The sequence below is a fragment of the Arachis ipaensis genome, chromosome B04 (assembly GCF_000816755.2).
Source record: "Arachis ipaensis cultivar K30076 chromosome B04, Araip1.1, whole genome shotgun sequence".
NCBI lineage: Eukaryota > Viridiplantae > Streptophyta > Magnoliopsida > Fabales > Fabaceae > Arachis > Arachis ipaensis.
The window spans coordinates 48,905,764-48,912,926 of record NC_029788.2 but is presented as its reverse complement, the minus strand read 5'-3'; positions in this window follow the sequence as shown (position 1 = coordinate 48,912,926).

Below are 7,163 nucleotides of genomic sequence, written 5' to 3'. Positions count from 1 at the left end.
GTTAGTTGTATCGAAGTTGTGAATGAAAAATAATTTATTAAGACGTGCGTACAGAGTTTTTGGCGCCGTTGCTTGAGATCACAATTTTGTGCACCAGAGGCCACGACCAAACTCTACGTTTGGTGTTGAGAGGCCCCAAGCCTGCTTTGATTATCTGTGAGGCTCCATGAGAGCTCACTGTCAAGCTATTGACATTAAAGAAGCGCTTATTGGGAGGCAACCCAATGTTATTTAATTATATCTATTTATTTTCCATTGTTATTTTATATTTTCTTCAGGTTGATGATCATGTGAAGTCACAAAAGCAACTGAAAAATCAAAAATAGAATGAAAAACAGCATTAAAAATAGCTCACCCTGGAGGAAGAGCTTACTAGCGTTTAAACGCTAGTAAGAATAGCAGAATGGGCGTTAAACGCCCAGTCTGGCACCATTCTGGGCGTTTAATGCCAGAAATGGGCACCAAACTGGCGTTTAACGCCAGAAATAGGCACCAGACTAGCGTTTAACAGCAGAACAGGGCACCAAGTTGGTGTTAAACGCCAAGAAAGGGAGAAAAGCTAGCGTTAAACGCCAGAAACAAGCAGCAATCTGGCGTTTAACGCCAGAATTGCACTCTAAGGGCGTCTTGCACGCCTAAATGGAGCAGGGATGTTAAAGTCCTTGACCCCTCAGGATCTGTGGACCCCACAGGATCCCCACCTACCCCATCTCTTTTTCTCTCCTCTTCACACCTTTCCATAACACTCTTCCCCAAATACCCTTCACCTATCAAATCTTACCCTCTTCCCCAAATACCCTTCACCAATCACCTCATTCACTTTTCCCCAAAACACCACCTACCTTCAAATTCAAAACTCTTTCCTCCCTCTAAACCCAACCCCAAATACACGAACCCAGCCCCCCCACTCCTATATATACCCCTCATCACTCCTTCAATTTCATATATCACAAACACCTTATACCCCCTTGGCCGATCTCACCCTCACCCTCCATCTCCTCCATTTTCTTCTTCTTCTCCTTCATTCCTTCTTCTTTGCTCGAGGACGAGCAACCACTTTAAGTTTGGTATGGTAAAAAAATTACTTTTTATTTTTCCATAACCATTTATGGCACCTAAGGCCGGAAAAACCTCTAGAAAGAGGAAAGGGAAGGCAAAAGCTTCCACCTCCGTGTAACAACCCTGAATTTCGAGTACGTGAGATCTTTTCTGAAAGTACAGATTTCTCCGGAAGATCAGTAAAGGGAACACCTCTGATATATCATCAAGCATCTCAATCCTCATTGTCATTATGTCATCCTTAAGCTAGAACCTCTTCTGAGGCAAGCTCGATAATGCAATCGCGAAGAACCTAGTTTTTGAACCATATCGGTTGGCAGTTTTGATTCTGATTTTCGTAAATAGTCTCTGTTTAACGAATCGGACTCGATTCATTAGAGGAGAGATATAATAGTATAATATTATAATTATATTAGTATTAGAAGATGCTTGAATGATATTATAAGGTTACCTGGTTTGTTTTAGTTAAAAACAGAAAATCAGTTTAACCAGGTTTACGATTTACTGGTGCAGCTTAGCACTAGCACTCTCTGATGACTTTAGCAATGCTAAGGCTTCATCATACATGTTCTATTCTCATAAAAAATATGTTACTAGTTTCATTTATGCTAGTAGATCAGAAAAGAATTTTGAGAGATATTTTTACAAGTGTTTCGATACACCTAGTTTTAGTAGATATACACCTGATATATTTTAATATTATTTTAACCCACCTCCAAGCCAACCAATCACAACTTACCTTAAACCTCCAAGACCTTCAAGGATGTCTCATTTCATCATTTTGGCCGAAAATAACAAGAGAGAAAAGAGAGAAACTTTCATGAACAGTTAATCTTCAAAGCTTAATTTCTTCTGAACTAAAACTCAAATCAAAACTCCGATTTCACCAAAATGATCCTCTCTTCTTCCTCTACATAACCATGGGACTTATCAAGGCTAGAAATAAGGTGATATGGCTGTCTCCCTCCCTCTTCAATTCGGTTTTCAAGGAAACATGCTTAAACATGTGTTTTCTTGATATTCTTCCTTAGGAATCATGCTTAACTTGACTTGAGGGCCAAGAAACATTAATTTCCAGCAAGACTAAGGTGAGATATCCCTTCCTAATGTGCTGAGGGCGATTTGGTCAGTTGAGAGTTTGTGGATTTAAAGTTATTCTTGATGTGATTTAGGAGGAAAAAGTGCTTAAGGACCACCTGAAAGTATAACTGAATTTGGAGCAGCAAAACTAGGTAGGGTTTGACGAATAAAGTCTTGATTGATTGTGTTTGAGTTGTGTGATTATGATATGGTTTGGCTGTGCTTGAAATTGTTGATTTATATGAGTGATTCTTGTTGAAATTTTGGTGAAAATTTGATGAAATTTGATGATATTCAAGCTATGAAACATGTTCTTGAGTGCAGCTGGAAAAACGAACCCTAATCCTTAAATTGGGGTTCAATTTGTGTTTAAAACATGTAGAAAAGATGGGGTTTTAGTGGCTAGGAATTTATATTGAATTTTGGTAAAAATCGGTTGCTGAAAAGACTGAAAAACAGGTAAAAACAGAGAAAGAATCTGAAGAATATACGAAGAACACGAAGAACACTTTGAGTGTGATGAAGAACATGGAAGAGCAGGCCTTAGATCTTAGAAAGGGCAAGGTTGTAATTATTTGGTGTTTGAGGGGTTATTTTGTAATTTCTGAAAGTTAGGGTGGTTAAAGTAGAAATATTAAACGTTACGGGTGGTAAAAAGTGAATTTTAAAGGTTAAAAGTTAAAGTGGGGTAATTTTTTTAATAAAATTAATAAAATAATGCGGAAAAAGGCAGTTTTCTGTAAAAGCTTTAGAAAGACAACTTTAAGCGTAGAATCTCATAATTACCTTCATAAAACACTTAGGGAGTGGTAATAACATGTTAGTGAGGCAAAGATAAAGGAAAGATAAGAAGTTAAAGAAAAGATAAAAACCAAAGAAAAGTCTGTAAAATTTTAATAACAGAAAAACAGACAGAGATTAGTGAACGAACTAGGGCAATTAGTTAGTCCTTGAGTTGTGACTAGGGTTAGGTATTATATGAAAAGTTAAACTATTTCAGTATAGACTTAATGAACCTATTCTTGGGACAGGCTAACTATTCATTCCGAAATTTACATAAGCCTTAAAAACAAACGTTAAACAGAGAAATCAGAGCAGAATAAAGTAACACAGAAAACAGAGTATCCAGAGTAAAGTAAAGAGATAAAGAAAAAAGAGTAATAGGGATATAGAGAAAAGAGTAATGAGAGCAGAGGAAACAGATACAGAGAAAAGAGTAATAAGAGCAGAGTAAATAGACAAAGAGAAAAGAGTAGTAAAACCCACGGACGGATAATTGGTTAAATACGGGAAGTACCCATGAACTGAATGATCATTGATCTCGGGAAAACCTATGAACTGTTAATTATTTTATATGCGGGTAAAACCCACGAACTGATAATCATTGATTACGGGAATAACCCACGAACTGTTGTATGTTGATCTCGGGTATAACCCACGAACTGAAGATTACTGTATTGTTGAGTATTGATCTCGGGTATAACCCACGAACTGAAGATTACTGTATTGTTGAGTATTGATCTCGGGTATAGCGCACGAACTGAGGATCGTGTTTTTTGTTGTATGTTGATCTCGGGGAAACCAACGAACTGAAGATCATTATTTTGTTTGTGAATTGATCTCGGGGACGCCCACGAACTGAGGATCACTGTTTCCCCTTGTGCGTATATTATGGGGTCGAGCTTTGCGCCGACTGCCGGTAGTCACGAAGGAGTGGTATTCTTACCACCGACACGTATGCACTAAGGACACAAAGGGAAACCATATCTGGGACTTGTTCCTAGGTAATGTCGGGCTGCAGGGTGTAAACCGACACCTGAGCTCATGGCCTGCATAGGACAGACATGCATCATACTTGGTTGTGCATTTTATCTGTTATGATTATTGAATCTCTGTTTGCTCTGTTTGTTTGTATTCTATTTTTGTAATTGCGTTTTATTTTCTTGTATTCTTTTGTTTGTGTTCTGCTTTCTGTTTTCTCTATTTTCTCTATTTACCTGTATCTTCTGTTCACTACTTCTCGGTATTTTACTATTCATCTGCTAAACAACACGGAATTAATGAACTTAACTAATAACCCTGGCCTTACTAAGAACTCCCCAGTTCTTACCCCTTCTCTCTCCTTTCCCCCTTCAGATGGAAGCAAGAGTACCTTACTGTAGTTCGTTGATGATGGTTCTGCAAAGAAGATTCCGCTCTAGATAGTCTTCTGAGTCTAGGGTGAATATTATTCTCTGTTTTTATGTATATACTGTGAGACCAGCCAATGTCTACACCCCGTTTGCATGTGAACTCTAACCTAAATCCTGTGTACGAGACTCCTGTTGTATGGCTACTTGATGAGGTACCAGAGAGACATCCTATGGCAATGTCTGATTGTGCAGAGGAGTAGCAGATGATGTTCTACCTTTTGATGACGTCCCACCTGACTTGAGTTTTGAAGACCTAGAACGTTCTTTCCCTCGCTTTAGTAGTTTAGAGGGACTAGGTGAGTATAGAGTCTAGGCTAGCCTAGGTGCCAGCTTAGGGACCACTTGAACAGGTCAGGACCTGGGATGTTGTATGTATATATATGTATATAGTTAATATCTAGCTATATCTAGGGGTGTTCTAACTAAAAGTCTATACTCTAATAAAGGCTGAATCACCGAATGTTGTCAACTACTTGTGATGTATGTATGTGTGGTTGTTTATAACTATTTTATCTGTTATTACTTGTGAATTGATTATGAATGATTCCATTTATTAATCCAAACATTTTAAAAAAAAAGGTACCTCGCAAAATAACTACGTTTTTAACAGCGAATCAGGCTCATATAATAAATAATAGATAATAATTAGAAAGACAAGTTGGTAACGCTCAGTTTCTGGTATGATCTAGACATACTGAAAATTGGGTCGTTACAATTTGGTATCAGAGCAGTTCGTTCCTAGTAGAGCCTGGGGAGTGGACTGATTATGCTTCATTGCATACTCTGCTTGTGTGTCTCATGCTGTTAGGGTATCTTTAAGATACATTTGGCATGAATGTCTATGAGTGCTCATTTTGGGAATGTTCATGCTTAACTTGAGATATTAAGATTGATCACCTTAATGTTGATTGTTTGGTGCGGATAAGACCTCAATAACTGTGAATAGGCATGGTTTAATCGAGCTCCGAACGATGAATTGACGTGAGCCACAGCTATCTTCATAACTGTTATGATCTTCATGGCTATGGCTGTGTGAGAATTGGATGCTGTAAGGAATGAATCGATCTCTTCGTTAGGATGGCTTGAAGGAAATAGACCGCTTGAAGAAGGATTCTCGCACCCAACTGAAATTTTGAGGGAAAAATTTTCTTTTAGGAGGGTAGAATGTAACAACTCTGACTTTCAAATACGTGAGATCTTTTCTGAAAGTAAGGATTTCTCCGGAAGATCAGTAAAGGGAACACCTATGATATATCATCAAGCATCTCAATCCTCATTGCCATTATGTCATCCTTAAGCTAGAACCTCTTCTGAGGCAAGCTCGATAATGCAATCGCGAAGAACCTAGTTTTTGAACCGTATCGTTGGCAGTTTTGAATCTGATTTTTGTAAATAATCTCTGTTTGATGAACCAGACTTGATTCATGAGAGGAGAGAGATAATTGTATAATATTATCATTATATTAGTATTAGAAGATGCTTGAATGATATTATAAGGTTACCTGGTCTGTTTTAGTTAAAAACAGAAAATCGGTTTAACCAGGTTTACGGTGTACTGGTGCAGCTTAGCTCCAGCACTCTCTAATGACTTTAGCAATGCTAAGGCCTCATCATACATGTTCTATTCTCATAATAAATATGTTACTAGTGTCATTTAGTCTAGTAGCTCATAAAAGAATTTTTAGAGATATTTTTACAAGTGTTTCGATACACCTAGTTTTAGTAGATATACACCTAATATATTTTAATATTATTTTAACCCACCTCCAAGCCAACCAATCACAACTCACCTTAAACCTCCAAGACCTCCAAGGCTGTCTCATTTCATCATTTTGGCCGAAAATAACAAGAGAGAAAAGAGAGAAACTTTCATGAACACTTAATCTTCAAAGCTTGATTTCTTCTGAACTAAAACTCAAATCAAAACTCCGATTTCACCAAAATGATCCTCTCTTCTTCCTATACATAACCATGTGACTTATCAAGGCTAGAAATAAGGTGAGATGGCTGTCTTCCTCCCTCTTCAATTCGGTTTTCAAGGAAACATGCTTAAACATGTGTTTTCTTGATGTTCTTCCTTAGGAATCATGCTTAACTTGACTTGAGGGGCAAGAAACGTTAATTTCCAGCAAGTCTAAGGTGAGATATCCCTTCCTAATGTGCTGAGGAAGATTTGGTCAGTTGAGGGTTTGTGGATTTAAAGTTGTTCTTGATGTGATTTAGGAGGAAAAAGTGCTTAAGGACCACCTGAAAGTATAACTGAATTTGGAGCAGCAAAACCAGGTAGGGTTTGACGAATTTAATCTTGATTGATTGTGTTTGAGTTGTGTGATTATGATATGGTTTGTCTGTGCTTGAAATTGATGATTTATATGAGTTATTCTTGTTGAAATTTTGGTGAAAATTTAATGAAATTTGTTGATATTCAAGCAATGAAACATGTTCTTGAGTGCAGCTGGAAAAACAAACCCTAATCCTTAAATTGGGGTTCAATTTGTGTTTAAAACATGTGGAAAAGATGGAGTTTTAGTGGCTGGGAATTTATTTTGAATTTTGGTAAAAATCGGTTGCTGAAAAGACTGAAAAACGGGTAAAAACAGAGAAAGAATCTGAAGAATATACGAAGAACACGAAGAGCACTTTGAGTATGATGAAGAACATGGAAGAGCAGGCCTTAGATCTTAAAAAGGGCAAGGTTGTAATTATTTGGTGTTTGAGGGGTTATTTTGTAATTTCTGAAAGTTAGGGTGGTTAAAGTAGAAATATTAAAATTTACCGGGGTAAAAAGTTAATTTTAAAGGTTAAAAGGTAAAGGCAAGGTAATTTTCGAAA